This window comes from Labeo rohita, chromosome 13 (genome assembly GCF_022985175.1).
Source record: "Labeo rohita strain BAU-BD-2019 chromosome 13, IGBB_LRoh.1.0, whole genome shotgun sequence".
Lineage (NCBI taxonomy): Eukaryota > Metazoa > Chordata > Actinopteri > Cypriniformes > Cyprinidae > Labeo > Labeo rohita.
This window is the reverse complement of record NC_066881.1, coordinates 6,175,299-6,195,274: the sequence shown is the minus strand read 5'-3', so window position 1 is coordinate 6,195,274 and position 19,976 is coordinate 6,175,299. Positions and strand designations below refer to the sequence as shown.

At 35.1% G+C, this 19,976-nt stretch overlaps 1 protein-coding gene across 5 annotated transcripts in view; it reads right to left on the bottom strand.

The window, feature by feature from the left end:
• Nucleotides 1–19,976, bottom strand: part of tjap1 (tight junction associated protein 1 (peripheral)) — a 129,476-nt gene that overhangs the window by 65,032 nt on the left and 44,468 nt on the right. For 3 of the 5 annotated variants that reach the window (XM_051125550.1, XM_051125553.1, XM_051125554.1), the window contains exons 2-3: nucleotides 19,355–19,503; nucleotides 7,570–7,629 (exon numbers count right to left, since the gene is read on the bottom strand). The gene's annotated coding sequence lies outside the window, so the exon portion shown is untranslated. Of the gene's footprint in view, nucleotides 1–6,699; nucleotides 7,025–7,569; nucleotides 7,630–19,354; nucleotides 19,504–19,976 lie in introns of those variants that run through there. The other 2 variants (XM_051125551.1, XM_051125552.1) reach the window with 2 other exon arrangements.

Here is a 19,976-nt window from a genome sequence, read left to right as displayed (position 1 = left end):
AGTTCTCTCCCAAGTGGTTTCATTCAGTAGGCTATATAACACCTTTAATTGTCAAGAAATTACTTGTCTTTAAAAGTAGAGGGCGTTAACTCATTTATGCTGTGCACTGTACCTCAGTTTTGAAGTATATACAGGTGCATCTCAAATTAGAATGTTGTGGAAAAGGTATAAACTTAAACTTATGTATTAAATAAATTCAATGCACACAGACTGAAATAGTTTAAGTCTTTGGTTCTTTAATTGTGATGATTTTGTACTCAATACTTGGTAGGAGCTCCTTTTGCTTTAATTATTGCCTCATTTCAGCGTGGCATGGAGGTGATCAGTCTGTAGCACTGCTGAGGTGGTATGGAAGCCCAGGTTTCTCTGACAGTGGCCTTCAGCTCATCTGCATTTTTTGGTCTCTTGTTCTCATTTTCCTCTTGACAATATCCCATAGATTCTCTATAGGGTTCAGGTCTGCTGAGTTTTCTGGCCAGTCAAGCACACCAACACCACGGTCATTTAAGCAACTTTTGGTGCTTTTGGCAGCATGGGCAGGTGCCAAATCCTGCTGGAAAATGAAATCAGCATCTTTAAAAAGCTAGTCAGCAGAAGGAATCATGAAGTGCTCCAAAATTTCTTGGTAAATGGGTGCAGTGACTCAAAAAACACAGTGGACCAACACAGCAGATGACATTGCACCCCAAATCATCACAGACTGTGGGAACTTAACACTTGACTTCAAGCAACTTGGGATATGAGCTTCTCCACCCTTCCTCCAGACTCTAGGATAGTGTTTCCCAGGGGGCGTTCGGAGAGTATCAGGGGTGCTGGAGGTAATATTTTTGAAAGGGGAGCGCTGAGCTATTCTCGGAGGGCGTTTAGTTAAGACGGGTTTACAAAGATGTATGAGCTTAAACTTACCAAAGAGCATGGTCTTCCACATCCTATCGCCGTCTCTACTCTTTGATGGGTGCATCAAAGCGCACTTTCTATTATGTATTCATTAACTTGTCGGTAGCGCAAGCGCGTGGAATGTGTCAGAAATTAACCGCAGCATTCATTTACTTTATCGCTGATTATAATAGGATCTAGTGCTTTAACACAACGTGTCGCGCCTTTTGCGCCCGGTCTAGTTTTAGCTGCTATTTTACACTAATACTCCTGCTTTTAGACTAGACGGCGTATTATTTCCTTAGCATCGACTTTTTTCAGTGTTCGCTTGACTTTTTGGAGCACAGCTGCTGAACTTCCCGTCAAAACAATAGCAAGCATTTAGACACGATTAAGCATGAGACGCTTTTTCTTGTTTAGAAAAATTAATATGAAAGCTTTTTGTTTGCTGATTGGCTGCGGTTGGTTTGAATGCAAAATTTCTAAAGAGTTTATTCAAAGCTCACAAATATAATTTTATATCCATGTCACTATTTTGCTCCTAGGGAAATAATGATTCCAGTCAAATCAAATATGTGATGAATGTCATCTGGCATTCAATGCAGTATGCAATATTTAAAAAAAAAATGATGTATGGGCTAACGTAGGCTGTTATTTTTGGGTACTTGCTTTTAAAATAGGCCTATATATTATTAATAAAATACAGCCTATAATATACATACCATTAAAAAAAAATTATTATTATTTATTATAGATTTATTTATTATTTATTATTTACAGTAAGATTTATTAATGGATTAATAAATAAAAGGTTGCATTTGTTTGTTTAAAAAAAATACAGTAAAAACAGTTAAACAGTAAAAAAAAAAAAAAAAAAAAAAAGCTCTCTATGTGTTTTCCTCTCATGCTAATCTTCATTACTCCAGCTTTCAGTGTCACATGATCTTTCAGAAATTATGCTGATTGTTGCTTAAGGAAGATTTCTTATTATTATATTATTATAGCTGGCACACCACACTGACAAAAAAGCAAGATTTGAAATTTAATTGACTATAACAAATACATAAATCAGGACAGCGCTAAAATAGTCACTGTTTTGAGAAGCATAGGTTTCCCATCTTTCTACAACCCCAAAATAAAATTAACAAATCACAGATTTTATTATTTTACAAAACATCCCAACTTTTCTAGAATTAGGGTTCTACTTAGTTTTATTTAAAGTATTTGTAAGCAAACTTTTAAATATTCTCACAAGTTGATGAAATATAGTAAAGTATGGCTTAAATTTCTTTCATTTGCATGTGTAAATGTGGTAGGCCATTTACTCACCAAAAAAAACAAAAAAAAACATGTCCACTATGTCAGAAAAAAGGGAACTCAATATATTCTCAAAAAACATGGTATTTTTCTAAAACTAAGGGATAAATATTATTACTTTTCACTGAAAGCTAACTGAAAACATCTAAACATATAACAGCAATAAAAAGGGTGTTCAAGAGTTCCAGGAATGGAAGAACAAACTAAAATCTCTTCTGTAAAAATGTCTCTGTGGATATGTTCTAAACAGGATTTTGTTTTTTTGTTTTTTTTAGTCTTTTTAAATTTGGGGCAACACGGTATATCAGCATCTCAACAACACTGAAGCTGTAGCTAACACGCTTAAAAGCTCTGTAAAAGAATGTTATTATACTTATTTTAAAATAATTTACCGTAAAAATTACTTCTTTTTTGGTCCATTCAATTGCATCCTTGAATTTAAGTAATTTCTTAAAAATCGTAATGACCCCATACATTTGAATTACTGTAAATATAATAACAGTCCTCATTATAAACACAAATTAATAATCAACTTTAATATTCAGTGTGGATAATTAGACTCTTTTAATTTGATGGGGGGGCGGTGAGGGACCTGGGTAATAGGTAGGGGGGCGCTGGCCCAAAAATGGTTGAGAACCACTGCTCTAGGACCTTGGTTTCCAAATGAAATACAAAACTTGCTCTCATCTGATAAGAGGACTTTGAACCACTGGGCAACAGTCCATTTCTTTTTCTCCTTAGCCCAGGTAAGACACCTCTGACATTGTCTGTGGTTCAGGAGTGGTTTAACACGAGGAGTACGACAACTGTAGCCAAATTCCCTGACACGTCTGTGTGTGGTGGCTCCTGATGCCTTGACCCCAGCCTCAGTTCATTCCTTGTGAAGTTCACCCAAATTCTTGAATCGATTTTGCTTGAAAAGCCTCTCAAGGCTGCATGTTCCTTCGGTTGGCTGTGCATCTTTTTCTTCCACTCAACTTTCTGTTAACATGCTTGGATACAGCACTCTGTGAACAGCCAGCTTTTTTTGGCAATGAATGTTTATGGCTTACCCTCCTTGTGAAGGGTGTCAATGATTGTCTTCTGGACAACTGTCAGATCAGCAGTCCTCCTCATGATTGTGTAGCCTAGTGAACCAAACTGAGAGACCATTTTGAAGGCTCAGGAAACCTTTGCAAGTTTTGAGTTGATTAGCTGAATGGCATGTCACCATATTCTAATTTATTGAGATAGTTAATTGGTGGGTTTTTGTTAACTGTGAGCCAAAATCACCACAATTAAAAGAACCTAAGACTTAAACTACTTCAGTGCATGTGTATTGAATTTATTTAATAGACAAGTTTCAATTTGAGTTGAATTACTGAAATAAATGAAATGAAATAACTTTTCCATGACATTCTATTTCATTGAGATGCACCTGTGTATATATATATATATATATATATATATATAGATATATAGATACATACATACATACATATATATACACACACACACACTTTTTTTTCCTGATAGAGAATTTTTATGCCTCTACACACCACTGCTACCTATAAATATCCTGCCGGTGAAAATGACTTTTTTTTTTTTTTTTTAAGAGACCATCAACAATTCAGAGAGAAAAAGCATTTGTTCTAAGACGGAAGAATATAACTGTGTTTTGTGAGATTCCACCAGCTTGTGCTTTTTAAAACAGATGAAGATTTCCTTGTACCTTCTAAATTTTACAAACGTCTAAGTCCTAAATCTTTCGTTGCTAGTCACGCAAGGGCTGAAAAGCAAAGGATCCTGAAAGATCCATTGTGAAATTTCTGAGGTGCTAACAGTTCTGCTTTCAGGGCACCACACCTCAGAAGACTCAGTGAGAATTGCTTCTTGATATTTAAAACCAACCTTCATCTTCGCCACAACTCAGCTGTTAGTGACAGGCCTACACCTACTTTCAAAGACAGACATGAACTAGACTACAACCATCACCTGTGATGCTTACAAAGTACACAACCACGAATCAATGAAAAACACTGACCAGACTACGCCTGGCAGAGTGACTCAGTTTAACCAACAGGAGTCTCTGTTCTAACATGCTGTGGCTTCAAATACATGTGTCTGTTGCTGTCTAAGAGTGATTCCAGCTCTTTCAAGACCTAATTAATGCTGAATTTTTGACACGTTTAAACACTGTATGCCCTAAACAGCATTCCAGCTAAGCCTTATATTCATCACAACAGAACTAATGACTGTGGGTGAGGGTTACAGCTCTATGAGAACAGAAGGGATGAAATTACAGTACATACTGACCTTCACACCATCACATGCCCACACAGATGCTGCATAGCTTCATTTCAGAGGAATCTGACATTGTACATGCAGATTGTACACTTAATTAAACTGCTTTAATTAAACCTCACTGTGCTCTGCAGATAAATCAGGTCTCCAAGTTAAACACACTCCAACAGTGATATCAATTTCAATATCAAAATTGCAAGTAGTAAAGAGATAGTGCACCCAAAAATCAACATTTTGTCATCATTAACTAACCCCAAACTTGTATAAGCTTCCTTCCTTTGCTGAACACAAAAGAAAATATTTTGAAGAATGTGTGTAACTAAACAGTTTCTTATGGAAGCCTATTTCTGCCACTGAACCTCACAATTCTGACTTTTCTCTCAGAATTGCATGATACATAGTCGCAGTCTGATTTTTTTCTTAGAATTGTGAGATACAAACTTGCAATTGCAAGTTATAAAGTCAGAATTGGAAGATGTAAACTCACAATTCAGACTTTTTTTCTCAGAATTACGTGATATAAACAATTCTGAGAAAAAAGTCAGAATTGCATGGAAAAAAAGTCAATCGCAAGATAAAAGCTCACAATTCTGACTTTTTCTCGAAACTGCAAGCTTGATCTCGTAATTCTGACTTTTTCCAAGAAGTGCAAGATATAAACAATTCTGAGAAAAAAAAAAAAAGAATTGAGTAAAAAAAAAAAAAAAAAGTCTTGCAAATGCAAGTTTGTATCTCACAATTCTGGCTTTTTTCTCAGAACTGTGAGATATAAACTCGCAATTGCAAGCTATAAAGTCAGAATTGCATGATAAAAAGTCAATTCCAAGATAAAAACTCACTATTCTGACTTTTTAACGCAAATGTGAGTTTGTATCTCCCAAATCTTCAACTGTGATATAAACTTGCAATTGCGAGTTATAAAGTCAAAATTGCATGATACAAACTCACAATCTGAGACAAAGTCGAAATTGTATGAAAAAAACGTCAGAATCGCAAGATAAAAACTTTTTTCTTGCAAATGCAAGTTTGTATTTCGCAATTCTAAATTTTTTCTTACAACTGTGAGTTTATATCTTGCAAGTCTGACTTTTTCCTCAGAACTGTGAAACATAAACTCACAATTGCAAGTTATAAAGTCAAAAAGTCAACTGTAAGATAAAAACTTGCAATTCTGACTTTTTAACGCAAGTGCAAGTTTATATCTTGCAATTCTGACTTTTTTTCTCAGAATCATGTGAAATAAACTCAATTCTGAGGAAAAAAAGTCAGAATTGCATGAAAATCAATTGCGCTAACTCGCAATTCTGACTTTTTTCTCGCAACTGCGAGTATATCTCTTACAATTCTCATGCAGTTTTCATGCAACTGCCTTTATTGTGAAATAAAGTCCAATTTTGAGGGGAAAAACACTGATACATTCTCAGAATTGTGAGATATTTCACATTATAAACTCACAATTCTGGAAAAAAAAAGTCACAATTGTGAGAAATAAACTTGCAATGCTGAGAAAAAAAAAAAAGTGTAAAAGAATTTAGAGTTTATTTCTCAAGATTGCGAGTTTTGGTCTTGTAATTCTGACTTTATAACTTCCAGTTGCAAGTTTATATCACACAATTCTGACCTCATTTCTCAGAATTGCGAGTTTATATGTCACAACTCAGGAGAAACTCAGAATTGCGATATGTAAACTCGCAATTGTGAGAAAAAAGTCAGAAGTTGCAATTTTTTATTTTATTTTTTTTTCAGTGCTGGAAACAGGCTTCCATAGCTTTGAGTCCCCACTGATTTTCATGTATTTTAATCCAATGGCTACCATCAGCTCTTCGGTTAACAACATTCTTCAAAATATCTTCTTTTGTGCTCAATAGAAGAAAGAAACTTATACAGGTTTGGAACAACTTGAGAGTGATTAAACAATGCAATTTCTATTTTTGGGTGAACTATCCCTTTAAAAAGACAATACTGTATAACATTACTGATAGAACTGTGCAGTATAATGAATAACAATAATTGTTTGGCAAAGAGGCAAAATTAGCCTCCATTCCAAATCACAAAATCCTTGTAATGCATTTGTTTTTACTTTTTGCTCATTATGTTTATGTAACATTCTCAAGTATCCAAGTTGTAAGACTGTTACAAATGAACCAAACAAGTTTACGTATTGAATTGCTTGCATATTCAATATACATGTTGCTAAATTAAAAACCACCAGATTAATCCTACCGGCTTAATCCGTTCTGGCTTTGTTCGAGATTCAGACAACAGGACACAGGACGTTCAGCAGACTGCATTTTTGTGAAGCGGTCACTGAGAAAATGTTACGCCCTTTCCTGGCACCCCACACACTTCCTCCTACTGCTTCAGACAGAGATCATTCTCAATTCCCTTATGACATGCATATCTGATGATACAAGCCTAGAAAAACAGCCTGGTTAAATCGAGCTATTTAGACAGGACAAGCAGAATGTGTCACCCTGCGCTCTCTGACTTGTATTGGGACTTGGTCTCGGCCCTGGTCTTGCTGTACCTTGTCTCGTTTAAAGCCGTGAAACATGAAATGATGCTTTTAATTCTGTAGCAACAAGATTTGTTATTACAGCAATAAATTAGATATTATTAAACTACATTAATAATAACTTAAAATAATAGTAATAATATAGTTTCAATTATTAATATTAAAAAGTGATTAATAATACTGATGGATTTTATTATTCAGCTAGAACCAGTATAAATGGCCTTAAACCTCAAAGCCACTACTGACAAATTAAAAGTATTTAATCTTATAAGCTTTGCAATAAGAGTTAAGTTAGTTACATTACCAGACAATATAAGACAGTCAGAGTTAATGAAGAAAGGAAAAACATCATCTTTGCACAGAAGAAAAAAAAAGCCAAATCTCAATGCATCTCTTTGATTATGCCTGAACTGAAGATGACTGTATGAGAACATTATGAGACACAACTGTGCATCACAAGAGAGAGCTCTGTAGAGACATGTCATTTTCCAATTAGAGCTATTTCTGGAGGCCGATTGTCGGCTTTGCAAAACAAGGATGCACAAACACAACAAATTATTTAGATAGTGTTTTCATACCTGAAACTGGAGTTGGTTTCAGTGGTGTCCTCATTCACAGGTCCTCAGGCCCTGAGCGCTCTGAAAAACACATTTGCTTGGGTTACCAAAATGTGATTTGTCACAGTCTTGCAACACTATCTATGAAGTGAAAGAGGTTTAAAATAAATATCAGCAGCAAAACCTTCCAGGACAAGAAGTGAATCTAATCCAGGTCATCTGGTAAGAAGATTCTGACATGCAAGTAAATAATAGAGTAAAATTTATTTATACCCTAGGTGGATAGACAAAAAAGATAAATATGCAAGGAATAACTGACAACAGACTGCTGAAATATTAATGCAAAATGCAAAACGAGTAGAGTGGCTGTTACAAACACACAACGCACAATGGGTGACATCTCCTTAAAATTGTATTTTTAAGTCTTCTACCAATAGTAAATAATGAATATATTGAATAATATAGTGAATAATAAATACTTTTGTGTAAATAATTATGTAACTGCTCTAAAATGAATTAAACTAAACATTTTTTTCACTATTTGCTGTTCAAGAAACTTTTGGTTTTGTTTTACTATTATCAATGTTTAAAAGAGCGGGGTACATTTTTTAAGTATTCTTTGATGAATACAAAAAACCCCAAAGATCAGCATTTATTTGAAATAAAAAGCTTTTGTAACATTATACACTATACTGTTCAAAAGTTTAGAGTCAGTATAATTTTTTAATCTTTGAAATCATAAAAATAAATTATTTTTTTTAAATATATTCAAATAGAAACCAGTTGTTTTAAATAGTAAAATATTTCAAACTTTTACAGATTTTCCTGTACTTTGGATCAAATAAATGCAGGTTTGGAGCAGAAGAGATTTCTTTTAAAAAGAAAACATTAAAATAAACTTTTGACTGGTAGTGTATGCACCAATACATAGTAAAAATATACTTTGGATAATATATGGCTTCACACTGTGACAACATAAATTTTAGATTAACTGCTGTGATTAAATCAGTTTTAGACTGATTTATTGAAACACAATGAACTCAGTTGACAGAACTGAATTTCTAATGCCATACTTTGGTACTGAGGTTTAAATCAGAAACACCAAACATTTACATGCTCATAATCCTGAAACATAATGAAGATTCCAACTCAAGAGTAAAAAATAACACAGAAGCATCAGGATTGTATAATGTGAAACATCACATTTGCATCTGGTTTATGAATTCACAAACTGTGTCTGTAAACTCCAAGTGAACTCCTGTTTTTTTTTTTGTCTGCCATGAGACACATCACAAGTTAAATTAATATGAATAATATCAGTCACCACATTCACGCACGGCCTTTTCAGAAATCACCTCATTCAGTCACAACTCAAAGCAATTGTTCTTCCTTTGCCTAATTAACACAGAGGCTGCTCATTACCGCCGTATCCGACAGGCCTCCTCCCTCACAGTTACCACAGCAGAATAATGAACTCCTGCACTGCAGACACACACTGTGACATTATAGTCATTACAGTCAATGACCGTATGGAGTGTCAGGCCACTGAAAAAGGGACATTTTGGTGATACATTAGAGAAGGTAAAGCCGACTGTAGCTTGAATGATATCTGGTACGTGTTCAGAGTAATAAGCAGGAAGACTAGATTAGATTACAGACACTGCACCAGAGTACAAACTAAAAAAAAATGTTTTAAATGTTATCAGATGTTACAATGAATGGAAACACAATGTGGAATTCAAGCAATGTGTACTTTACCTTACCTAAAACAGGGTTTAAGTAAAATGGTCAAACAGCACTGGGCTCTCTCCATTTACCCAACACTGAGAAAACAGCTCATTGAAGTAAACATGAATTCACAACTGACCCCATTCGGTTTCTTAAAGGAGCTGTAACAACTTTATTTCTGCTGTGGAAGACAATTTTGTAGAAGTACTGAGTGTGCTTAATGAAGGTGAAGATTATCTGTAAATTTGCATACATTGCATTTTTTTTTTTTTAATTCGAGTATACTTTACAATTAGTTTTTACCTAAAATTTTCACTTTCAATTTAATGTGCTACTTGCTGTCTTTGCAATTATTTGTCAAATATAACAGCAATTTTTTATGTAAAAATTGTTTCAAAGTAAATCCTATACAGAATTTTTTATTTTAGTGTATGTATGACTAAAACTGCTAAAAATAAATACATAAATAAGACAAATGTGTAACAGAAAAAAAAAAAATTTTTAAAATTCATAGTTTCATACACACATTTATTACATTACTAACATTCTCAATAAATTTGTAATAATTTCTGTATTTGTTCATGCCTGTTTATGTCTTATTATAATAAGGAGGTGGTCTGTTTATCCTAAACATGATTTGTTCACTGTAATTTTTGCAGTCTTGGTCTTCCATTGGTCTTGGTCTTCGCCTGCTTCACTGTAAGTTTATTTAAAAGGGTCATCGGATGCCCATTTTCCACAAGTTGATATGATTCTTCAGGGTCTTAATGAAAAGTCTATAACACGTTTTGGTTCAAATTTCTCAATGGTAGTGTAAATAACACCTTTTTTACCTTGTCAAAATCAGCTCTGCAAAAATCATCCTGTTCTGGTCGAGGTTGCTTTAAATGTTAATGAGCTCTGCTCGCCCCGCCCCTCTCTTCTCTCTGTGGCGATCACAAAGATTCATAAAAAAAAAACCCCTTATACTCCTATAAGGGTTACAGCTTACACAGATGGACATATGTAGATCAGGAGGAGCATTCCCTTCACAAACAAACACAATCAACTGCATCTTCAGCAGCTCAGATTTGGGGAGTAAATGACGATCACTATGTTCATTATTAAATCCAGCAACACAACATCTCAATCGCTCAATCAGAGATATTCTTGTCTAACTTACATCCCTGCTCCGGCATCGAAACAATGGAGGTCGGACCGTTACAGCTGATTTATGCGGGTCTGAGGTCAATTAACTATCGTGGGAGCAGCCTCTGTCTTTGTGACGCCACACCGACAGGCATCTGAGAATGGCTCGATTTGAAAAAGTGGATATTATTTTTACAGATTAATTAAAAACCACTGCATGGATTTTTATCATTATAGCGTAGATGTGTACATACACTGCCAACACACATTAATGTTCAAACAACATGCATCCAATTACCCCTTTAAAAAGAGCAATATTTACAGAAAGCATATCTACTTAGCATGTCTTGTATCTACACATCCTCACAGTTTAAATAATTATGTCTGCTCATAATAGTTTATGACTTTATAACATACATTTATGCTTTTGGCACTTTCAGTCTGTGAACTCATGACCTCGGCACAGTGCCATGCCCTACTCATGAAACACTGCTGCAAAAGCAGAAAGTAAGCAGCGTAATTACATTTTCATCAAGACGACTGTAAATTAGCCCTGAAGATGTTTTTAACTGTCAGATAGTATTTTTTCCTGCTGAAAACATTTGCTCTCGCTGACCTGAAAGCATGCAATATTAAAGTGCTGTTATAGAGGTCTTTTTTCTGCAGTATTCAGAGACGTCTGCTGTGGATGAGAAAGCCACAAGATATGGCAGAGAATAACAAACTAGAGGCCCGTGGCAGTTAGCCATCCATGACAGTCAGCTGCTGCTCTGATACTGAGACCCATTCACCTCCACTTCCCTCAAACACTACGCATTCATCTTCTCCGGCTAAGAGATTGGAAAAAAGCCACAACCACTAAACAAAACAGCTCCTGTAAGTATACATCCTAGTCTTATTGTGTAAGCTATTCTAAAGAAAATGTTTGTTTCATAAGCGTTCATTAAAAATGTAATAACTTTCCCTGCCTTTAAAAAAATGTTCTGCTGACGTAACCTAGGCTGTGGAGGCAGGTAAGTAAAATATTAACCGATAACATCACAGCATAACATGTTTCACCTCTGCACAACCCTATCTAATCCTGATGGATAAAATCAAATACATCCCTTCGTTATATCCACTAGGAAACATGTCAAAGTACTGAAATTAAATGGAAAATGTCACACTGTTTAAACGTTTGGTGTCAGTGTCAGTTTTTAAAGGGGCATATCATGAAAATCTGATTTTTTTTTCCATGTTTATGTGCTATAATCGGGTTCCCGGTGCATCTACAAACCCAGCAACTTGTTTTGGTAAACCTTTCTCTGCAAGCATGTGAAAAAACAAGCCTCTTAGATTTCGCTTCCTCTGTTACTTAGTAAGGGAATCTTATTATAATATTACCACCCTTCAATCTGCAAGTTTCCACCCACGGAGCCACGTTTTTGCAAGTGACAAATTACTAATTCTAATGCCATGGCAAACATTCGAGCAAAGCATGCTAACTCTTCAGTCTTTGGTTGCACAGAGAAGCACAGAACACTATTTAGAGTCCCCAGACAAGAAAACAGTTAATTTATTGATTTATTTACTGTATATTACGCTGCTATCACACAGATCTAATATAAATATGCGATTTCTTTCCCAACTGATTACCTTCACAAACATAACTAACTGTTTATGTAACTCCTGTGTGTTTTTAACATAAACTTGTGTGTATTTGACAGTTTAAGCGTAATAAGACATGAAAGAGAACTTAGGTTAGTACGTACTTGCTGTGTGACAGACACTTTCCGTGCTCGTGCTTCGGGTGTGTGCTCAAAAAACCCGATATCAGAAGTTGAAACTGATATTGCTTTAAAACACATGATTTTAGCGTGATAGACAAGATAATCAAAACAAAACGGATGTTTTTGTTAGAGTATCTGAGGTAAAGTGAGCTGTGAGTAAAGTGAGTGCTATTCTGAGAAAAGGGGGCGGGGAGCAACAGCTCATTTGCATTTAAAGAGACATGCACGAAAACAGTGTGTTTCTGCTTTCACTCAAAACAGATGCATTTTCAAAATGATAATAAATGATCTGTGGGATATTTTGAGCTGAAACTTTGCAGACACATTTTGGAAACACTTAAGACTTATATTACATCTTGTAAAAAGGGAGCATAAATAGGTCTCCTTTAAGAAATTAACAAACCAATTTGGTGTTTGCAATCAGTGATGATGCTTTTTTTGTAGGTAGAGTCTATCCAGTGACAGAAAATTAGTTTTCAAGTGGCAGTCCATGGAAACCATGGATTAAAAGAATAAGTGAGTTTATATTTTAAAATTCTGACTTTATTTTTGCAATTCTGATAAGAAAAATCAACTCTTCATTCTCTCTTTTAAGTTTATATACCACACTTCAGCATTTGCAAGAAACAAAATCAGAATTGTGAGATAAAATAGGTAAATGTAAAATGTTATATATGTAAATAATATTTCATGCTGTAACTGCAGGGCTAATATAATATGTTCCCTATAACTGCACATGTGAATATTATGTTATCTTAAATTTATGCTTTAAAAGTAATAGCAGGTTTCATTCATCCATAAGTCTGTCAGTTTAAACATCTGCGTTTAGTTTCAAATGGCGTTTTTGACGACAGTATTCTATAAAAATGATTTGCATTCCGATCCTGACATTCAAAGGCACAATACATCTTATCTCTTATTCTGTGGATTTTTAACGTTTCACTCCACTTGTTACCAGTGATTTTCTGCCACCACTATGCATGTGGAGCTGCAATTGACATAACTGTGACATCTACTCCAAATTGGTCTATACTTTTATTCAGCAGGGATGCATTAAGTTGATCAAAAGTTACAGTAAAGACTCTGCAAATACTGTTCTTGCTGTTCTTTTGAACTTTCTATTCACCAAAGAGTTCTGGAAAAAAAGTATCATTTTCGACAAAAATATGAAGCGGCTCAAATGTTTTCAACATTTCAACAAAGAATTTTTTTCAGAGCAGTAAATCTGCATATTAGAATGATTTCTGAAGGATCATGTGACACTGAAGACTGAAGTAATAATACTGAGAATTCAGCACTGGATCACAGACATTGGCATTTTTAAATATATTCAATTAGAAAACAGTTTTACTATTTTTACTGCATTGGCCTTGGTGTCACCTTCTTTCAAAAATATTTAAAAAACCTTCAACCATCAACTTTTGAACAACATTGTGTGTGTGTGTGTGTGTATGAACATGCACTTTCTCCACTAATGCTAATCAGAATGAACAGTATCAGGATTTGACAACAGAATATTTGTATATTAGACCAGCCAAACAGACAACACAAGCCTGCCAATCCTTGTTGGCAGGATAACCCCCAACACATGAGTCAAGCATTCACTGACGTCCTCACGATCACTGTTCGAACAACAGGAAACACGAACTGCAGATAAAATGATTCAGGGATCGTTTATCAGGCCAGCAGATGTAATTCACTTTGGTTTGCAAGACCTGTATTCTTTCTTTGCAAAGTGTTCATTGACTGCTTTGACTGCTTCGTAATAAAAGACACTGAGAGTAATACACAGAAATGAAAAATACCAATATGCCTTGTATCCTAAATTTTAGAGGTGCTGAAAACAATGTCATCTCCCAGGTTATCCAAATCATTCCAGTCTGTCATTTTGAAAAAACTGTGCTTTGAAGGGCTTCAGCACTAGTGCTTACATATTTAACGTGCGAAAGTGGATTCAAAATCCGGCACCTTCAGCCCACTTTCCAGATGACTAGTGCAAACGGTGCTGGTGTTCAGTGTTCAGAACGACCCATCTCCGTCATAATGTCTGCACAGTCTCATCATTCACAGCGTGTAGTATTTTTCTTGGAACGTGGATTGCGGACAACAGATGTTGTTCTTTGGACTGGGCTTCTTGGCTTGGTGCCTCCTATTGCGTGAGCAGCAAAGATGATGAATCAATCAGATCTAGGCTAGCAGAATATTCTAGAATGACCTCCTCTACCTGTTCTTTCAATGCACAAGCCTCATTAAATCACTAATGTCTATTAACACTTGAGGCAACCGTATTGGGTAGTGGTGGGAATATTTCAGCACCACCTCTGGAATCCAAAGCTGATCCTTGATGCATATCAATGTTTAAATGTTTCAAATGGCTTGTTGTTTAATTCTGTGTGAAGATTCATAGAGGGCACATAAATACGTCTGCTCTGATGTGCCAACAGGAACAGAAAAGACAGTTTGAAAGCATAGTATGAGAGGAGGCAAAGCCACTTTAGTTCAGTAGACGCTGTGTCTTGTTTTCTTGGCCGTGCACAAATGTTCAGTTGTATCCAAAGATTGAGTGAGTCACAGCACAATGAATCATTTTTCTCCCCTGACCCCGGTACGGGCCCAATCTTGTTACAGACGACAGTCCCAAATGCGTCATAAAATTCTAGGAAGACTTATAAAATCTACTAGAGCAGTGGTCTCAAACTAGCAGCCTGCATTTCATACGGCCTCTTGAGTGTTAATAGCTTATCTTTAATTCTGGTCCACAAAAACATGTTGACTTTATGCATTCTGGTTTAGTCTTTAATGACATTATTCAACAATTTGTTGAAATTTGGGTTGTGGTCAGGGGTGCTGGTACCCAACAGTACAGTATTTTTCGGTACTTTACTCTCTGTATAATAACATAAACATTTATTTCAGTGAATACTCTCAATTTCAGTATTTTGAACAACAGGGCCATGTTTTATATACCTAGGCTATTTAAACTTTGTGTAGCCTAGATAATTTGTTATTTTATATTAGGCTTACAATGTGTATTTGCATTCATTTTGTTAATAAAAGTTCTATGACGTTGTATTTTGTTGTTGCATGAATTGAATCCATGGTGAATTGCAGCTAATTTGAAAGTGAAAGTAAAATGCGCACGGCACCACTACAAGCTATTTAAAAGTGAAGGAAAGCGAGGAAAAGAAGAACACCCAAATGAACAATTGCTTGACACTGAATTACAGCTAATTTGTAAGTGAAAGTAAAATGCGCACGGCACCATTACAAGCTATTTAAAAACTAGGAAAGCGAGGAAAACCCAAACGAACAATTGCTTGACACAGTATTGCCGCTAGTTTGAAAGTCAAAGTAAAATCCACACACCACCTTTACAAGCCATTTAAAAAAGAAGGAAAGGAAGGAAAAGAGGAAAAGCAAACTAATTAACCTGTTTTGGGCTTGTTTTTTTAAAGAAATTAATGTTTTTGTTATTACATAGAGAGTAAAGTTGGGTACCGGCGCCGAATTTCAGGTACCGATACTGGCACCGTACCGGTTAAAGTGTGAACGGTACCCAACCCTAAACATGACGCATGATGTTGTGCTCTTGGAACGTGCGTAAAAGACTAACACAGAAATTGTTAAATAGTGTTATTTTTCTTTGCAAACAAAAATTATTCTTGTAGCCTCAAAATTACGGTTGAACCACTGATGTTACATGGACTATTTTAATGATGTCCTTACTACCTTTCTGGGCCTCAAACTTGTCAGTTGCGTTGTCGTCTATGCAGGGTCGGAAAACTCTTGGATTTCATAAAAAATTTCTTCATTTGTTTTCTGAAGATGAACAAAGATCTTACGGGTTTGGAACAGCATGAGAATAAGTAATTAATGACAGAATTTTCATTTTATGGTGAACTAACATTTTAAGGTTATCTCATAGTTTCCTTATTAAATTATCATCTTATTCCAGAAAAAAAAAAAAAAAAAAAAAAAAAAAAACAGTGGTAAAAGCACCAAAGTTCATGAATGAAGGTATAAGTGTGTCACTAATGATATGGAGAGACATAAAATGGATAAATGATACTGTTCATAGTTTATATCGTATTCAGTAGCTAGCATTTCATGTCGTCTTTTGTTGCTATAAATATGGAGGTTTATTTGTGCTCTCTTTTGTTGAAGCTGAGCTGTAATTGAACACTGTGACTTTGAGCTATAAATACACCATTCAGTTCAAATATTCCACTCATCAGCAGTGTAATGGCTTTTATTTATTTAGCAATGTCTATGAACCTGTAAACTGCGCTTATTAACTGAGATGTAGAAAAAAACATTTCTCTAAATTAATATGACAGGCAAAACAATAAACAGCTATCAAAGCATTAGCAATGCAGCAGAAAATGTCTTCCAACGTTGTTTCCTACTACCTAATGAAAACAAGTATTTACATAAAATTCAGGGTAAATTCTAGGAAATTACATTCTGTTCCATTATGGTGCAAAATTTAAATAATGCTAAATTTAGTTTATTATGCTAATGTGATTCATCCACATGTGTTTATAGGTAATCCTCATATCCTTTGATTCATTAAAGTGAATTTGATAGACATTTGATTCCATTCTGAATGACGCACGACTCGACGTAACACGTCCACGTGTTTGGGGTACTGAACTCACCAGACAATCAACGTGAACTTATTAGAGGAACAGATGAAGTGATCCATATGAGACCTTGAAAAAGTCCACATACTGACATGGAGAAAGATGGAGGAGTGATTCAGTTTACCTGTCACTGTCATTCAAAGATAAAACATTGAGAGACAAACATTTAAAAAGAAAAAAGAAAAACATCCACAGAGGCTTGACGATAAGTACTTCATTATTAACAAGCACCTGAGCTGGGCAGCGTTCAGTTCTACGGGCCCATGCTCACTTTTGTTCAGGCCTGGAGTGAATAATTTAACACACAGCAAAGGTTCATATATCTACGTTTCTGCAAAAAAAAGTCATTTATTTTCCAGGAACTTGAAGAGGGGTGAATATAATAACTCTGCTCATTATAGCACTCTATAGCACTTCTCGAGTCAGGCTACCTCAAGCTTCATTCTCTCTCACACACCTCATGGAGAATAATACAAAATTATATATAGAAAATACAGAAAAGCCAGCCTTTTGACATAGATCAGGTTTAATATCTAACCATATGTCATATAAGGACCATAAATAAAAAGAAAAATAAGTAAAAAAGAGAAATAAGTTAAAATGTAATATATATATATATATATATATATATATATATATATAGTGCTAGGTGAATAATTACAATTTGTAGTCTGTTACTGATTTCAAATTACATGATAAAAATTGTAGTTAGTAACAATCCATTACATTACACATTTTAGGTATATAATTAGACAACTTTTTAATTACTTTTAGATTACTAGCTTATCACATTGATTTAAATAGGATAATCTTGTAACATATCGATATTAAAAAATACAAAGAGAAAGAAAATATATTCCATTCATTGCTATTAACAACATGAAATGTGGTAAACAGCATATTATATCAAAGTTTCCCAGACTGGGGTTTGTGAGTTTAATGAAAGCTAATAATTAATAAAATCATAAATGTAAAATCAAAGTGCATCGTTTTAAAATGAAAACAATCAAAACAAAACACTTTAAAACTAAATATTATACCTGTTTACCTGCATGTCACGCAAAAAGTAACTGTAATCAGATTACAAGTATTTTAAAATGTAATCTAATCTAATTACAAGTATTTAATTTTTGGAATCTGATTACATAATCAAGATTACATGTAATCGGTTACTACCCAGAATCATATATATTTTACATTTAAGTTGTTATATTGTTATGTTTTAAAAAAGTAAATATATTCATTTTTTTGCCGCATTAGTATTAACAGACTCATATTTAATATCTGTGCTGTCTGACTAAAATATGGAGGATTTCTGATGATTTGTGTGCTCACACTTCACGAATATGGCTGTGCACATGAACTTTAAAAATGTCATTAATATCTGCAAGGTATTAAAGTGTGTCTAAACCAGTCATTAATCTTAATTTTACTTGTTAACTTTCATTTTCAATATACACTACCAGTCAAAAGTTTTTGAACCGTAAGATTTTTGATGTTTTTTTTTTTTTAAATCTCTTCTGCTCACCAAGTCTGCATTTATTTGATCCGAAATACAGCAAAAACAGTAAAATATTTAAATATTTTTACTATTTAACTGTTTTCTACTTAAATACATTCTAAAATGTAATTAATTCCTGTGATCAAAGCTACATTTCAGCATCATTACTCCAGTCTTCAGTGTCACATGATCCTTCAGAAATCATTCTAATATGCTGATCTGCTGTTCGAGAAACATTTCTTTATTATTATTATCAATATTTAAAACTGATTGAAAATTGAGTACATTTTTCAGGATTCTTTGATGAATAGAAAGATCCAAAGATCAGCATTTATATGAAATAAAAACATTTTGTAACATTATACACTAAACTATTCAAAAGCTTGGAGTCAGTATTATTTATTTGTTTATTTATTGGTGGTGGGGTTATAGAAATAATTTTATTTAACAAGGATGCTTTAAATTGATCAAAAGTGATGATACAGACATTTATGATGTTACAAAACATTTTTATTTCACATAAACGCTGTTCTTCTGAACTTTCTATTCATCAAAGAAACCTGAAAAAAAATCTACTCAGCTGTTTTCAACAGTTTGTTTTTTGGGAATCAAAATTTCACTTGCATTGGTATTAACTAAAGAACAATTGGAATAATGGCAAGCCTAGTTTATAATAAAGGCCAAATAAGAGCCAACCACTAGAAACTGTTCAAAGCAAATTAATATAAAACACCATTATTACTGTCTGAGCAAATGGGCAATTCATTATGCAAAAGATCTAACTGTAAAACATTTAAATGAGGAACGCTACAAGCTAAATTACATAAACGAATCCCAGCTCATAAAAACAGACAAGAACAAAAAGCTGACCACTTATCAGTAAGAGCTGGAGATAAAGTACAACTAATTTATTTCCAGGAAACGATTTGACTTGATACACCTGTTCAGTCAGATCTGACACAGGAAATGTAGAGCATCACAAGAGACACAGAAAGTTACAGAACAGCATGAAAATACCGCATGGCATCGCCCCTCACCTCAAGTGTGCATGCTGCATTCTCCAGAGTCATCTCCCCAAGTGGGTCCCTCCGGTCGCCAAGGAAACTCAATCTAGCTCACGTCTCGCTCCTCTTCCTCCCGCTCCTCCTCCCCCGTTCAGCATGTGAACCTCAGGGCTATCAATGACCTGAAACAAAAGCAGGTGGATGGAAAAACACGACCGTCATTGGCGCCAGAGCAACTCGCTGCCAATCATCCAGGCCCGGGATTAAGTGTCAGCGAAGACGCGGCGGGGCCCGCGGGACAGCCGGAGCGTGTCTCAAATGAACGTCTGCCTGACTGCTTTGCATTCACACTCGCCGGTTCGCTCGCTGTAACGCCGACCCCTCGCGGTCCCCGCGGGCCGGGGCAGAGACGCAGGCATAAAGCAGTTAGATGCTAATTAAGGTGTGTTCCATCAGGAGAAAGTGGCTTGATTAATGGATGTGAGGGACAGCTCTGCGGAAAGCTGGATATTCCCCTGACACTGCACACCAAACAAACTGCCTGGCACATGACGAGACTCGATGATGCTTGGGGGGAAAAACAGCAAGAACAAGCAGACAGTGAGAGCATAAACGTATGTGATGGCGACTCGAGACCAATCGGAAAGTGTTGCTT